We start from the raw sequence: 18,262 nt of genomic DNA, 5'->3' as shown, positions 1-18,262 counted from the left end.
CGAAATGAACGATGATGAGGGAATCTCTAACATGAATGCAAGGTTTAAAAACATCATCAACGAGCTCAAGAGACTTGGGAAGATCTTCACTGAGGAAGAACAAGTCAAGAAGATTCTTAGGAGTCTTCCTAAAAACTGGCAAGCAAAGAAGACCGCTGTTGAGGAAGCACAAGACTTAACCACCTATAAGTATGATGAACTCATCGGCTCACTGCTGACCCATGAGATCTCGATGAAGAATTTCGAGGTGAAGGAAAAGTCTGAAGACAAGAAGCAAAAGTCTCTTGTCATGAAAGCTGACTCCACTGATGGGAGCTCAACAGACGATGAAGAGATGGCTATGTTTACCAGAAAGATGAAAAGGTTGTTCAAAAAGAATGACAAATATTCTAAGAAGCCTTATAAGAAGTTTGATAAGTACAAAACTGACTCCAGCGACAGCAAGTACAAGAAGGACAGCTCAAAGCCCATAACTTGCTTTGAATGTCATCAAACTGGGCATATCAAGTCAAGTTGTCCCTCGCTGAGGAAAGAAAGAAAGAACGGCAAGAAGGCAATGGTGGCAACCTGGAGTGATAGTGATGATTCATCATCATCTGAAGCTGATGCCACTGAGTCAGCGAAGATTTGTTTCATGGCTGACGAACTTGCTGAGCCATGTGTTTCTGAGCATGCTGACCCTTCCATTGCATCTGACGATGAGGAACATTCAACTGAGGTAATATCACTACCATTGCTCAGAAATGAAATGGTTAATGCCCTGAGTGACCTCTACACACTTGTCAAAAAGTGTAATAAAAAGGTTAGAGCACTCAGCAGGCGATGTGACGAGGTTGAGGAGGTCAAACTGAGTGACCTTCGATATCTTCTTCAGGACAACTCAGATTTTCATAGTAACATTGGAATTATGCAAAAGCTTGTCTCTGAGGTCCAATCAGATTCTAAGAAACTGAAAAAGGACGTCACATCTATTCAGAACCAACTAAAGGTTCCAAACAAAAGAAATATTCCTCTGAATACTCAGTACCGAAGTACTGGTCAGCAGAGATGGAATCCTCAGCGGAATGTCCAGTGTGACTTCTGTGGGAAGAAAGGACACGCCACAAAGGTGTGCTGGCACGCTTAGCACTGGGGTGATGACCAGTCAGTGAGACATCCTAAACGGAAAGTCAGCTGTGACTTCTGTGGAAAGAATGGCCATACTATCCAAGTATGTCGCCATAAAATAAAACATGATGCTTTACCTGTTGAACGTAACAAGCAAGGACCCAAAAAGAATTGGGTACCTAAAAGTAACTAGTCACATTGCAGGTAAGCCTGAGGTGTGCTGAGAAGTCAAAGATATGGTATATTGACAGCGCATGCTCGAGGCATATGACTGGTGATGAAACTCAATTCATCACATTTGAGCGTAAACGAGGAGGAAGCGTAAGTTTTGGAGACAACAAAAAGGGTAAGATAGTAGGGTCAGGAACCATTGGAGGTAATCCTACTATTGAGTATGTCTCCCTAGTCAGCGGACTCAAATATAACTTACTCAGCGTAGCTCAGCTATGTGACAATGGGAGAAAAGTTATATTTGATGACACTGGATGTAAAATATTCGAGGGTAAAACTAATGAGTTAATTTTAACTGCCCCTCGCATCGATAATGTCTTCATGCTAAACTTAGAGAAAAGGTTTTCAAAAACTGTATGCTTAGTTTCAAAGGAAGAAAATTCCTGGCTATGGCACAGGAGACTTGGTCATGTAAGCATGGACCTCCTGGCCAAACTAGCAAGAAAGCAATTGGTTGAGGGACTGCCAGAACTTAAATTTGAGAAAGATCAACTATGCCACGCTTGCCAAGCTGGAAAACAAACCAAACAATCTTTTCATAGTAAAAATATTGTCTCAACTAAGCGTCCGTTAGAGTTACTACACTTGGATCTCTTCGGTCCAGTCCAGCCGCTGAGTCTGGGTGGAAGAAGATTTTCCTTGGTCATTGTAGATGAATTTTCTCGGTACACTTGGATCATCTTGCTGAGTAGCAAGGATGAGACCTTTGAGACATTTTCAAATTTGGTTAGAAAACTTGAAAATGATAAAGACCTAAAGCTAGCTCACATCCGAAGTGATAATGGTGGAGAATTCAAGAACCAACAGTTTGTTGAATTCTGTGAAACCAACGGCATTGACCATAATTTCTCTACTCCTAGAACGCCTCAACAAAATGGGGTTGTTGAAAGGAAGAACAGAACCTTGGTTGAAATAGCCAGGACAATGCTGAGTGAGCATAGGCTTCCAAAGTACTTTTGGGGAGAAGCTGTCAACACAGCGTGCTATATTCTTAATAGGGCTCTTATTAGACCTATACTAAAGAAAACTCCTTACGAACTTTGGAAAGGACGAAAGCCAAACATTGGATACTTTCGTGCCTTTGGCTGTAAATGTTTTATTTTGAACACCAAAGATAGCTTAGCTAAGTTTGACTCAAAAGTTGATGAAGCTATCTTTTTAGGCTACTCAACAAACAGCAAAGCATACAGAGTTTTCAATAAACGAACTCAAGTTTTAGAAGAGTCAGTACATGTAGAGTTCGACGAAACTAACCCTGCAGGTAGATATCAGCCGCTGACCGAGGATGATCCACACTCAGTACCCGCTGATCAAGATACAGCCACTGAGTCATTCCCTCAAGGGCTGACCAAAGGTAAAAGTGAACCTCAAATTGTTTTCACTGACCAGTCTACACCTGCAGAGATTGTTGAAACACAGACAGCACAAGACATCAATCTACCAAAGGAGATAAGGATACCAAGAGGACACTCAAAGAGTGCTATTCTTGATGCCGCTGAGAATACCCTGATGACAAGAAATCAACTCTAGAGATACCTCAGCAATGTAGCCTTCGTCTCAGTTCAGGAACCAAAGAACTTCGCTGATGCTGAGCATGATGAATTCTGGATGAGCGCAATGCAAGAGAAACTTGATCAATTCAGAAGAAATGATGTATGGGAGTTAGTGCCACATCCAAGAAGGCAGAAGACCATTGGAACAAGATGGGTCTTTCGCAACAAGCTGGATGAACAAGGAAATGTAGTCAGGAACAAAGCAAGACTTGTAGCTCAGGGATACAGTCAGTAAGAAGGTATTGACTATGGTGAGACCTTTGCCCCAGTGGCAAGGCTAGAGGCTATTAGAATTTTATGCGCTTATGCAAGTTATATGAACTTTAAACTGTTTCAAATGGATGTTAAGAGTGCATTCCTTAATGGAGTTATAAACGAGGAAGTCTATGTTAATCAGCCTCTAGGGTTTGAGGATCCTAAATTCCCAAACCACGTTTATAAACTCAAAAAGGCTCTGTACGGCCTCAAGCAAGCACCACGTGCTTGGTATGAGAGGCTGACCAGTTTCCTGCTGACTAGAAATTATGTCAGAGGCAAAGCTGATACAACCTTATTCATTAAGAGAAAGGGTAAAGACACCCTGCTGGCTCAAATATATGTTGATGATATTTTTTTTCGGTGCTACTAATAAGTCAATGTGCAAGAAATTTAGCAAGCAAATGCAGACTGAGTTTGAAATGTCAATGATGGGAGAACTCAACTTCTTCCTTGGACTTCAAATCAAACAAGGGAAAAATGGCATCTTCATCAGTCAAGCTAAATATGCCAATGAGATATTGAAGAAATATGATCTTGAAAATTGCAAGCCAATATCTACTCCTATGGGCACTGACACTGTCCTTTGTGCTGACGAGAATGGTAAGTCGGTAGACAGCAAATTGTATCGAGGTATGATAGGCTCCCTACTTTACTTAACAGTGAGTAGACCGGACATTCAGTTCTCAGTATGCTACTGTGCTAGATATCAATCTAACCCTAAGGAATCTCATTACATAGCTGTAAAAAGAATCCTTAGATATTTGCAAAGCTCAGTGAACGCAGGTTTATGGTATCCCAACACTCATGATTTTACACTCGTTGGATACACTGACGCTGACTATGGATGAGACAAGCTTGAACGAAAAAGCACCTCTGGAGGATGCCACTTCCTAGGGAGCTGTCTTGTATCCTGGTTCAGCAAGAAGCAGGTGTCAGTAGCCTTATCTACCACTGAAGCTGAGTACATTGCTACTGGACACTGTGTTGCTCAAGTCCTATGGATTAAGCAACAGCTTGAAGACTATGGTGTTCAAACAAAGACAATTAAGGTCAAATGTGACAACAAAAGTGCAATTGATTTATCAAAGAACCCAATTCAGCACAGCAGGATGAAGCATGTCAGCATCAGACATCACTTTATTAGAGACCATGTACTCAAGGGTGAGATAAAGCTGACCTATGTCCCAACGGATGAGCAGTTTGTGGATATCTTTACAAAGCCACTGGCTCGTGAGCAGTTCAACATACTGAGAGAAGCCATTGGTATGTTTAATCCTCTTCAGTAAATTCCAGTTCTAAATATAGATTCATGCTGAGTGAATTGACATGCTGAATGATCTATGCTATTATTTGCTGAGTGAATAGATGTATGCTGAGTGTTTAATGTTAATTGAATCTCACATACTGAGCAAATATGCGCACTGAGTAGTTATCTCAAACTGAACAACCAATTACTTAAATCATCCGTTTGTATAAAACTGACTACTCAGAATATAGAACGATTAGGATTCTCACACTGAGTAAATCGATCCGTTGCACTTAATGCTAAAGCACGCGAATAGCCACCTAGGATGACGTATGCGCCGAATGTGTCATAAATGCCAGGATTCTTATCGGTTGCATATCCCAAGGGCAAAACTGACACATGGATTAGATAAGATCCATCTCTCACATCTATAAATAATGGGCAAATCCGCATTTTTATCTCTTTACGCTTGCAGAACTTTCTGGCATAAATATTTTCTCTCTCAAAATCCTCCAATCCTTTAAATCTTCTCTGCGAAAATGACGAACGACTCTGTCAACATCTCCGATGCCGGTCACCAATCTGTTGGAAACCCTAAGTCTCCTACCCAGCATGATCAAACAAAAGCTACCACACCGAGCAAGAAAACCCAAACTAAGCAAGGTACCTCCTCCAAGGGAAAGAAACCTAAGCAACGAACATATACCAGGGTCTATGAAAACGTCAGGGAATACAAGATTGACTACTCAAGGTGGTTTTCGAAAGAATTTGTGGAAAAAGAGCAACCATTCTGTGAGTGGATTTCGAAGAATGGCTGGACCGAGCTGTTCTCAATAAGCTACAATACCTACCCTGACTTGGTAAAGGAGTTCTACCACAAGCCGTGTGTCGCTGATGACAACCAGGACCACTTAGTCACCAAGGTGAAGTACAAAACCATCTTCATCAATCCCACCTACCTAGCCAGCCTTCTGAAACTCAAGAATGAAGGATCCATTCTTAGAAAGTCTGGAGATCAGGACGTTACTGGGTACTCCACTACGTTCTGTAAACCGACTGGACATGCTGGCGAAATCTCCAGCACTTCAATGGGACAACACCAAAAGATGGCGCACTACCTGCTGACCAATTACATCTTCCCAAAGATAAACTGCACCAGCTCAGCAACAAACTTCGAGCAATGCTTCATATGGCATATGCTGACCTACAAGCCCATCAAAATGCCAGTATTCTTGATTGCCGGCTTTCAAAGGAGCACTGGCACTCTAAGGCTTGGTTCACTTATTACCAAAATCCTCCTTGACCACCGAGTAGACCTCACGGGGGAAACTAAGGGCAAAGGATCAGAGATAACTGCGGCTACTCTGTTCGCCTTGAAATTTGATCAGCCAATTAAGAAAGGAAAAGGTGCCGCTGATCAGACCGCTGAGGGAACAGTGGTTCAAAAGAGCAGAAGAACCAAAACTCCTGCTGACAGGAAGAGGAAAGATGTGCTAAGCACCTCTAAGGGCGTTGTTCCTGCTCCTAAGAAGATAAAGATTGTGTCTAAAGGAACGACTGCACACGCTGAGCCCAAGTCAGCTGAGAAAAAGACCTAGGCAAGATGAGCCTGAGGCAGATGAAAGGGAAAACCTTGATGAAGAACCTCTGAGTAAGAAGCAGAAGAACTCTTCGACCTCTTCGGAGTTATGTCCAATCGATGCTATTCCTGCTGGCTTCTTTGTTCCCGACGACTCTCACTATACTCAGAGTCAAGGTGTTGCCGCTGAGCAACAGAACGATGAAGTTGAACTGGATGATCAGTTCATTGAACAGTTGGAAGAAGAGTTAGATGAGGAAGATCAGGATGATGAGCAAGAAGAAGAAGGAGAAGAGAGTGGTCAGGATGACACTGGGGAGACAGCTAGTGAAGAAGATGCTGAGCCAACTCACACTGAGTTGACTGCAGAAGAAGAAGCTAAACAAACTGAACAGCAGGATGTTGATCAAGGAGTAAATTCTCCATCTCATTCAATTCAATCAATTCACGCTGATCCCACTCCTCCAAGGACTCAGGGAAAGAGAAGAAGACTTGTCAAGGCACACCCAACAACTATGCTTGACGTCATGGATAACTTAACACAAAAAAGACCAACCACTGATCCATCGACTATAAAGCTGAAATTTTTCAAGAAATCTTCCACTACTCTGCCAGAGCACACTGAAAAGCAAGCCTCTGTTTCTCTTCCACAGGAACAAGCCGACTTAGATGCTTCTGTGAACCCAACCAACACCGAGCCAATTCTAAATGCAGATGCTAAACCTAGCCCTCTGCCGGAAAAGGAAATTCCTGCTCCAGTCAGCACTGAACCTATCCAACCTTCAACAGAAAGTCAGCTTCAGCCTGACTCTGAACCTGCATCCTATGATGCTACTCAATCACCTCTCCATCCTCAAGAACAAGTGCAGGTTGACACACCAAGACTAGTCACTGACCCCACTGGCACTACCAATGATGCATTAAATCTCACTCCTCCACCAGCTGGTCAAACTAATAAAGACTCATTCAACTACCTCACTGAAACTGAGTCTGGTCGAAGGATAATTAACTCGGCTCAGGCCTTGATCCAAGACCTTCATCAAAATTCAGACACTGCTGCTGGGTCTGCCGATAATGAATCCACTCAGCTTCCACAAGTCACACAACTTCTCAACGAGGTTCGAGGTCTAAAAGACTTGCTGAGTGTAATGATCAATACCCAAGCCCAACAACCAAAGCAGGCGTCCATAACTAAGCTGGCTGAACTCCAGCTGACCATGGTTCAACACATCAACTCCCTACAGGGACAATTTCAAGCCTTGTCAGCTGCGAACTCAGGGTATGCAACTTCTGCCGAAGTTCATCAGTTATTCACCAAGCTTCAAACTGAGCAAGAGAAGACAAACCATCAGCTTTCCTCTTACTCCCAATGCTCAGTAGAACAGATCGGCGAAGCTGCTCGTCTTCTGAATCTAAACAAGGCTGAGATGGACACTGACCAGATGAAGCAGAATGAAATTCTTCAGTATACACATCAAATCTTCACCCATGTGCGTCACTCCAACATTCAGCTTCAGTTCTATGACTCAACTTTACTCAAGATGTTTCATCAAGCTTATGCTGTGCTGACTGATACACTCACTTGGATGGTTAAATCTCAAGCCTACGCACTGAGCATCCTCAGCGCTGCTGAAATTGGTGTGCCTCAAGAGGTATTCGACGATGGTGTTGCTATCTTTGATGGCATAAATGAAAGCACTTTCAAGCTTAAGGAATTCTCAGCTCAAATATCTGAAGACGCTCAAAACAGCACCTTCAGGCCTCCTCCTCCTCCCGATGCTGCCAAAACGGGGGAGAAAGAACAAACAGGAAGAACTCAGCATGAGGCTCCTGGAAGTAGTCAGCTTAAGGGAAAGGGAAAACTGATACATAAGAAAAAATAACTTAGTTTGGATAGCTAGTTTCTAAGTCTTTTCATCCCTGTTATGTATAATGCTGACTACTTATTAATACTATGCTTGCATCAAATTTTTTCAACTTGATTAAAATCTTATGTGATGCTGAGCTATTATGTGTTGCATACATCAACTGTGTTTATCATTCTTAATGTCTTCTGATTGTATGATGTTAACACTGTCCTGTATGATTAAAACATTGTCTTATAAGACTCATTGAACAACGAAATACTCAGCGCTCTCTGATAGTTAAATCTTCCGCTTAAAACTGAGTTAGTAGAATATGTTTCATGAGCTGACCTTATTTGAAAACTGACCTAGGACTTACTCGATTAAACCTTAAAATGGTTAGAGTAAAACTGTGTCAGTAGCTCAACCCTTACGAGGGAGTTTATTAAGTTATAAATGGTCAACTATCATGGGGGAGCTCAAAACTGAGTTCTTCACTGAATAGTTTTGCCAACATCAAAATGGGGGAGTTTGTTGAAACACCTTTCCACATGATTTTGATTTGACAAAATTATTTAAGTATATGATTAAAGTATATTCTAAACACACTAAGTTTAAATGCTTTGATTTATTACACTAATGTGTTTGTTCAATGTTGAGTTAAATTATTTATAAGACATTAAGACTAAAAGGCTAAAGGCCCAAAGGAAAGTCAAAGGCCCAAGACAACTCGGCTCGTGTAAACAAAATGCTGCCGTTATGAACAAAACGCAGCTCAGCATGAAGAAGGATCTGGAAGACCTTCTTTATCTACTTCGGAACAAATCTGCTGAGTTGGACGACAAAGAGTACAAGATAGTAGCTGAGCAAGGAACAACTTCAAGACAAAGTATTTCTACTTTGGGTAAAGTTCAAAAGACACAGAAAGCTGTCTGGAAGACTTTGCCATAAAAGGCGAAACATTCTGCCTGTCTGTCTAAAAGATGCTCAGCACTGACCGAAGACAGAAGATGCAATAATCTGATTGGCCAACGGCACTGAGCGTGTACTGAGTGACAACGACATCAAGCCGTTTCCCTCCAACGGTTATTTTGAAATTTGAAATAACCGATACTTCAAGTGTCACTATAAATAGGCCTTTCAGTTGCTTCATTCGATGCAGATCTTCACCAAGCCATTACGCTGACCAAATTTCTACTTGAAGAATCTGTGTGAAAAAGCAAAGCAAATACTTACACCAATTTCCATATTACTGTGTAAAAGTCTAGAGTGATTATCCAATCATCTAAAGTGTCTTAGCAATTATTGTTTAGGACAAACTTATCATCATTTCTAGAATTAGAAAGGAGAGGGTGAGTACTCAATTATAGTACTCAGCAATAGAATAGGAGTGAGTAGAGGTATAGAGGAAGGTACTCTTGTTATACTCAGCTTCTTGTTGTGAAAGGTTTGATGCTCTACCGTTAAAGAGCTCAGTAGAGAATTCGAAAGCTCGGAACGTGTTCCGGGGATAGGACGTAGGCATAGAGGCCGAACCTGGATAAATCTGCTGAGTAACATCGTTCTAACCTTAAACTCCTTTAATATATATATTGCTTGCTTAAACAAAACTGACCAAGTAAAGAGGTCACACTGAGTTGTGTGCATTGAGTATCTGAGTTCAGGAATAGACTCAAGTGATATCTCCTGACTCAAAGAAAGAAGCTGACTTAGTCACCAGTTGATTAAGCCAGTGTCTTACTTCACTCAGCGCGCTGTGTAATTCCTTTTCAAAGTAAAAGAAGTCAGCCTTAATGTACTAAAATTTTAAATAGTTTCTATCCCCCCCTTGGAACTAACTTGTTACGTTATAAGGGACCAACACTCAGTAGGCGATGTGATGAGATTGAAGAGGTCAAACTCAATTACCTTCGATATCTTCTCCAAGACAACTCAACTTTGCATGAAAACATGCAAATTATGCACAAGTTTGTCTCTAAGGTCCAATCAGATTCTAAGAAACTGAGAAAGGACATCACATCTATTCAGAACCAATTCAAGGTTCCAAATAAAAGAAATACTCCTCTGAACACTCAGTACCGAAAAACTAGTCAGCAGAGATGGAATCCTCAGCGGAATGTCCAGTGTGACTTCTGTGGGAAGAAATGACACACCACAAAGGTGTGCTGGCATGCTCAGCATTGGGGTGCTGACCAGCCAGTGAGATATCCCCAACAGAAGGTCAGCTGTGACTTCTGTGGGAAAAATGGACACACTGTCAAAGTGTGTCGTCATAAGATTAAATATGATGTTTCACCTGCTGAGCCTAACAAACAAGGACCCAAAAAGATTTGGGTACCTAAAGATAACTAGTTATATTGCAGGTAAGCCTGAGGTGTGCTGAGAAGTCAAAGATGTGGTACATTGACAGCGCATGCTCGAGGCATATGACTGGTTATGAAACTCAATTCATCACACTTGTGCGTAAATGAGGTGGAAGCGTAAGTTTCGGAAACAACAAAAAGGGTAAGATAGTAGGGTCAGGAACCGTTGGTGGTAATCCTACTATTGAGTCAGTGTCCCTAGTCAGTGGACTTAAATATAACCTACTGAGCGTAGCTCAGCTGTGTGACAACGGAAGAAAAGTTATATTTGATGACACTGGATGTAAAATACTCGAGGGAAAAACAAATGAATTAATTTTAACTGCCCCTCGTATTGATAATGTCTTTATGCTGAATTTGGAAAAGAAATTTTCAAAAAATATATGCTTAGTGTCAAAGGAAGAAAATTCCTGGCTATGGCACAGGAGACTTGGTCATGTAAGCATGGACCTCCTGGCCAAATTAGTAAGAAAGCAATTAGTTGAGGGACTGCCAGAACTTAAGTTCGAAAAGGATCAATTATGCAACGCTTGTCGGTATGGAAAACAAACTAAAAAATCGTTTCACAGTAAAAACATTGTCTCAACCAAGCGTCCACTAGAGTTGCTACACTTGGATCTCTTCGGACCAGTCCAGCCGCTGAGCTTGGGTGGTAGGAGATTTTCCTTGGTCATTGTAGATGACTTTTCTCGGTACACTTGGATCATCTTGCTGAGTAGCAAGGATGAAACCTTTGAGACGTTTTCAACATTAGTAAGAAAACTTGAAAATGATAAAGACCTAAAGTTAGCTCACATCCGAAGTGATAATGGTGGAGAATTCAAAAACCAACAGTTTGTTGAATTCTGTGAAGCTAGTGGTATTGACCATAACTTTTCTTCTCCTAGAACGCCACAACAGAATGGGGTAGTTGAGAGGAAAAACAGAACCTTGGTTGAAATAGCCAGGACAATGCTGAGTGAGAATAGGCTTCCAAAGTACTTTTGGGGAGAAGCTGTCAACACAGCTTGCTACATACTTAATAGGGCTCTAGTCAGACCTATATTAAAGAAGACCCCCTACGAACTTTGGAAAGGACGAAAACCCAACATTGGATACTTTCGTGCCTTCGGTTGTAAATGTTTTATTCTAAATACTAAAGACAGCCTTGCTAAGTTTGATTCAAAAGCTGATGAAGCTATCTTTTCAGGCTACTCAACAAACAACAAAGCATATAGAGTTTTCAATAAACGAACTCAGGTCTTAGAAAAGTCCGTACACATTGAGTTCGATGAAACTAACCCTGCAGGAAAAGACAATCAGTTGACTGAAGATGATCCATACTCAGCACCTGCTGACCAAGAAACAACCGTTGAGTCACTACCTCAAGGTCTGACCAAAGGTAAAAGCGAAACTCAAATTGTTTTCACTAACCAATCTACACCTGCAGAGATTGTTGAAACACAACCAGCTCAAGACATCACTCTACCAAAAGAGATCAGAATACCAAGAGGACACTCAGAGAGTGCTATTCTTGATGCTGCTGGAAACACCCTGATGATAAGAAATCAACTCAGGAGATACCTCAGCAACGTAGCATTCATCTCAGTTCTGGAACCAAAGAACTTCTCTGAAGCTGAGCACGATGAGTTCTGGATGAGTGCAATGCAAGAAGAACTTGATCAGTTCAGAAGAAATGAAGTTTGGGACTTAGTGCCAAACCCAAAAAGCCAGAAGACTATAGGAACAAGATGGGTATTCCGAAACAAGCTAGATGAACAAGGGAACGTAGTCAAGAACAAAGCAAGACTTGTAGCTCAGGGCTATAGTCAGCAAGAAGGTATTGATTACGGTGAGACCTTCGCCCCAGTGGCAAGGCTAGAGGCTATAAGAATTTTATGTGCATATGCTAGTTACATGAACTTTAAGTTATTTCAAATGGATGTTAATAGTGCATTCCTTAATGGAGTTATAAACGAGGAAGTCTATGTTAATCAGCCTCCAGGGTTTGAGGATCCCAAGTTCCCAAACCACGTTTATAAGCTCAAAAAGGCTCTGTATGGTCTCAAGCAAGCACCACGTGCTTGGTATGAGAGGCTGACCAGTTTCCTGCTGACTAGAAATTAGATCAGAGGTAAAGCTGATACAACCTTATTCATTAAGAGGAAGGGTAAAGATACCCTACTGGCTCAGATATATGTTGATGATATTATTTTTGGTGCCACTAATGAATCCTTGTGCAAGGAATTTAGTAAGCAGATGCAGACTGAGTTTGAAATGTCAATGATGGGAGAACTCAACTTCTTCCTTGGACTGCAAATCAAACAAGGGAAAAATGGCATCTTCATCAGTCAAACTAAGTATGCTAAAGAGATATTGAAGAAGTATGAGCTTGAAAACTGGAAGTCAATATCTACCCTAATGGGCACTGACACTATCCTCTGCGCTGACGAAAATGGTAAGTCAGTAGACAGCAAATTGTACCGAGGTATGATTGGCTCTCTACTCTACTTAACTGCTAGTAGACCGGACATTCAGTTCTCAGTATGTTATTGTGCTAGATATCAATCTAACCCTAAGGAATCTCATTACATAGCTGTAAAAAGAATCCTTAGATATTTGCAAGGCTCAGTGAATGCAGGTTTATGGTATCCCAATACTTATGATTTCACACTCATTGGATACACTGACGCTGACTACGGACGAGACAAACTTGAACGAAAAAGCACCTCAGGAGGATGTCATTTCCTTGGAAGCTGTCTTGTGTCTTGGTTCAGTAAGAAGCAGTCATCAGTAGCCTTGTCAACCACTGAAGCTGAGTACATTGCTGCTGGAAGCTGTGTTGCTCAAGTCCTCTTGATTAAGCAATAGCTAGAAGATTATGGTGTTCAGACTAAAACAATTGAAGTCAAATGTGACAACAAGAGTGCCATTGACCTATCAAAGAACCCAATCCAGCACAGCAGGATGAAGCACGTCAGCATAAGACATCACTTCATCAGAGACCATATACTCAAGGGAGAGATCAAGCTGACCTACGTCCCAACAGATGAGCAGCTTGCAGATATCTTCACCAAGCCGCTGGCGCGTGAGCAATTTAACATTCTTAGAGAAGGTATCGGTATGTTTAATCCTCTTCAATAAGATCTAAGTATAACTCATGCTGAGTGATTTATTACATGCTAAGTTGCTATACATACTGAGTTGTTATACGTGCTGAGTATCCCTTAACATACAATGAATTAAAACTGCTTTATACACTCAGAACTTGAACTGCTAAGTAACTACGTAGCTGAGTAAAGCAACTTGAACAATTAGGGTTTGCACGCGTAGGTACGTAGCCTCTAGGATGACGTAAGCATCATCATTAGTAAAAGCACGCACCACATCCTCTACTTCCAACTTCGAGCAATGTTTCTTGTGGCATATGCTCAACTACAAACCTTTAAATATGCTTGTGTTCCTGATCGAGGCCATGCAACGAAGTACTGGAGCACTTCGAATGGGATCTCTCATCACCGAGATTCTCAAAGACCACAAAGTCAGCTTTAAGAATGAGGAAAGCGTACTGGGAACAGAAATCAGCATTGAGAATCTTGCTGGCCTAACACACAGCCTTCCTTTTAAATCAAAGAAAGGAAAGGACCCTGTAGTTGAAGAAGAAGAGGAGATTAAGCTTCCCAGTAAAGGGAAAAAGAGAAAGGTAATCATGTCTGCTGAAGCAAAAACTATGCCGGCACTCCAAACTGCAAAGAGACTTAAAGTGGTAATGGCCAAACCCACTCAAGCTGAGCCAGCTAAGAAGAAAGCTGACCATTCCAAGCCTTCCCAGAAACGACCAGCTGTTGTCCAAGAGACTGAGGACGTGCATGAGGAAACTGAGCCACCCCTAAAGAGGAAGAAGGTTCCTGGTGATGCACAAATAAACGTAATCCCTCTTGATTTTGCTGTTCCAAAGGATTCCTTCTTCCTACGAGCTCAGGAAACAGATAAAGAAAAGTCTGTCTCTGCTGAGAAGACAAAGAAACATACCTCAAGCAACTCAGCTGCTGAAGAACTAGCTGAGGATGTCCCTAACATCATCCAAGCTGACCAAACTCTGTCTCCAAAACAATCTAAAGATGGGAGCGAGAAGAGATTTAAAAAGAAGTCACACAAACCCCCCATGTTTGATATACTGGATGACTCCCCTCTCCATGAACCTATCGTCAATTTGACTGACTTGGACTTCAACTTTTTCTCCAAGCCTATTGCCAAGCCCTCGCCAGTCAAGGAAAAACAAGCCTCTGTTTCTAAAAGTCAGGAACATGCCGAAGCTGACGCTCCTCAAGGTCAGAAGTCTGCCGACACCGCTGCTCAAGCCTCAACTGAGCAAGTGATCGAAGAACATCTTGTTCAAGAAAATGAACACGTACCTGAGAAAACTCCTGCTCAGGACAATCTCGAGCTGACTCCTCCACAAGTCAATACTCAGCTCCAGACTGACACTGAGCAGGCAGATATTGCTGCTGTCCAAACCAATCCTCTAACTGAACAATCAGCAAACTAGTCAGCTCCTGCTGCTGGGCCCAACACTGAGTCTGCCACTCCAATTGCTCAACCTTCAACCACTCAAGAGGGCACCTCCATTTCTGGTGAGCAACCACATATGCAATCACCTGCTGCTAACCAGAACTCAGTTCTTGAGATTCCATCAACTAATCCACTGAACTTTCTTACTTCTTCCGCGTCGGGAAAGTGAATTCTCCAAGCTGCTCAAGAACTGATCGCAGACATACAACAAACTCATGCCTCTGAAGCTGAGTGTCATCCTACTGAGCCTGCTCAACTGAGCACCATAATGCAACTTCTGACTGAACTCAAAAGTCTTAAGGAGCTGTTGTGTGTGCTAACTGATATGGTTGCTCAGCAGCCAAAGCAGGAATTCGCTACAAAGATGGCTAACCTTCATTTGCATATGGTGCACCACATGGACACTATTGAAGGTAAGCTGAATGACTTATCTGCCGCAAACTCTGGTGTTGCTCAGTCTGCTCAAGTGGCTCAAGCATTCACTCAACTTAGTACTGAGCTCACTACAACTAGAGACTTGGTTGCTTCTTCCTCCCAATGCACAATAGAGCAAATTGCTGAAGCCATCCGCCTGCTCAACTTAGCAAAAGAGGAGATGCAAACTGACCAGGCAAAGTCATCTGAGATTTTTCAACTTGCCAAGGCCACTTATGACCATGTCACCCATCAATCTAACCAGTGACACCATTACGACGCTGGTTTGCTCAAAATGTACCATCAGTCTTACGCCATGATGACCGACACCATGAGCTGGATGGGCAAGTCCCTTCAATTTATACTCAGTGTCATCAGTTCTCATATGGACATTCCGGCGTCCAACATGGCTGGTGTCTTTGACGGGCTTAAGCACGGCACGACTCAACTCCAACAGTATTCCGCCCTACTGACTCGTGCTGTTGATCAAGGGAAGTTTTACGATGCTGTCCCTCAGCCCGTTGATGCTGGCAAAAATGGGGAGAAAGATAAACACCCAGCTGGAACTCAACAAAAGAAACAACATCCTGGTTCCACTTCTTCAGCTATCCCTCCTAGCACTCAACCCCAGCAACAACCCAAGACCAAGTCTAACCAAGTGTCTGTCAACATTAGGCGATAGATATTTGTAACCTTATTACTTGCTTATGTTATGTTTTGTGCTAAATACTAATGTATCTTCATTAAATCAACTGTGTTATTTGTTCACATTGCTTTATGATCGTCTGTTGTGTTAATCTAAATTTTTGACCTCTCTCTTATGTCTTCTTAACTAAACCTCATTGAACAAAAATATACTCAGCTTACTCTTATATCTGAACTCAATCTTCCACATAACTTAATTGAGTATAAAAAGAAAATGCTCCATGAGCTGACCTAACTCTGACAACTAACTTTAGACTTACTTGATTAAACCTTGAAATGTCTAAAGTAAAACTAAGTCAGTAGCTCAACCCTTACGGGGGAGTACCTTAAGAAATCAAGGTCAACCATCATGGGGGAGCTCAACACTGAGTTCCTTACTGAATATTTTTGCCAACATCAAAATGGGGGAGTTCGTTGAAAAACCTTTCCACACGATTTTGATTTGACAAAATTATTTATATGATGAAAATATTCTAACACATTAAATTTAAATGCTTTGATTTATTCACACTAATGTGTTTGTTCAATGTTGAGTTATTTGATTTATAAGACATTAAGATAAATGGCCCAAAGGCCCACAAGAGAAAGTCAAGCCCAAGTCAACGAATCAAGACCTCACGGCCCAGAAAGACAAAACGCATTCGTTCTAAGTAAAACGTCAGCCCAGCATGGAGAAGGATCGAGAAGCCTTCGTCTAAATAGCTTCAAGATGAAGCTGCTGAGTTGAGCGACAAGATAGTCCAGTCAGCAGTTGACCTGAACAAAATTAGAGACAAAGTATTTCTACTTTGGATAAAGCTCAGAGGACGCAGAAAGCTGTCTGGAAGACTTTACTATAAATGTGGAAACATTCTGGTTTGTTTGACGAAAAGCTGCTGAGCACTGCCGAAGACAGAAGATACAAGAATATTATTGGCCGAGGACGCTGAGCACGTACTGATGAAAGCGACAGGAAGCCGTTTCCCTCCAACGGTTATTTTGAAATTCAAAATCATAGGTGCTTGAAGTGTCACTATAAATAGGCCTCTCAAATGCTTCATTCGATGCAGATCTTCAATTAAGTCAAAACGCTGACCAAATTGTTACTTGAAGTTCTGTGAGAAAAGGAAAGCAAATCTTACACCAATTCCAATTCTGTGTAAAAGTCTAGAGTGATCTAAATCATCTAAAGTGTCTTAGCAATTGTTGTTTAGGACGAAAACACTTATCATTTCTAGAAGAATAGAAAGGAGAAGCTGAGTACTCGGTTATAGTACTCAGCGGTAGAAATAGGAGTGAGTAGAGGTATAGAGGTAGGTACTCTTGTATACTCAGCTTTCTATTGTAAAAGGTTTGTGCTCTACATTTAAAGAGCTCAGTAGAGGATTCAAAAAGCTCGGAAGGATTTCCGGGGACTGGACGTAGGCGAAGAGGCCGAACCAGGATACGTCTACTGAGTAATATCCTTCTAACCCTTATCTCCCTTAATTATTGCTTGCTATAACACTGCCTAGTTAAACGCTAAAACGAATACAAGCTGAGTTGAGTGAACTGAGAAGCTGAGTTTAGGAATAGACTTAAAGTGTTATCTCCTGAATCAATGATAGATTAAGTCTTAGTTACCTGTTGACTAAGTCTGTATCTAAAACTTACTCAATCTCACAGTGCAAAAAGGCTTCGAGAAAGTCTAAGCTCGAAATTAACAGTCAGCCATACGAGAAAATTTTAAAATAGTTCCTAACCCCCCCCCCCCCTCTTGGAACTATTATTGTCACGTTATACGGGACCAACGCCTTAAACTTTCAAAGTATCCTAATAGACATATTAACTTGCATAAAAAAGCCCAGTTAGTCTATGAACTTGTATAAAATGCAATCAATCAACTAAACATATTATATCTTATAAAACAAATGATTAGAGAAACAATTCATTTATAAATATTTATATTCTAAAACAATATTGTCTATCGGACATAAATCCCAACAGTAATAGCAAAAAAAAAGTATCGTTAAAGAATAGTAAATTCTATATTGAATACCGTGTGCCCTTTTTTGAGAGAGTGAGACTTTTATATAGGAGTGATGATTCCTCCATTGAATAGGAATAAAGTGCTTCGTATCTATTTAGGAAATAATTCTTAGTGAGGAAAGACTTCGTGAAAGTAAGAGAATAATATACATGCTTAAAAACTCTTAATTAGACTAGGATTGAGGTATCATCTCGAGAAACAATCACATCTTCTAAGGGTGGATCTAAATATCCGATCAATATGAGGAGAATCTTGTTAGTTCGTGCCTAACTCGAATCTATGAGCTCAATTTCGAATAAAAGAAATGTTTACTTTTGATACCAATTGAAAAGATCATTTCTTAGTTTCGATCAAAGGTTTAACTTAGCGGTAGCTTTTCAACTTTACTTTTTGGTTTAGTTTG

The sequence above is a fragment of the Euphorbia lathyris genome, chromosome 4, assembly GCF_963576675.1.
Source record: "Euphorbia lathyris chromosome 4, ddEupLath1.1, whole genome shotgun sequence".
In the NCBI taxonomy this organism is placed as follows: domain Eukaryota; kingdom Viridiplantae; phylum Streptophyta; class Magnoliopsida; order Malpighiales; family Euphorbiaceae; genus Euphorbia; species Euphorbia lathyris.
Note: the sequence above shows the minus strand (reverse complement) of the source record.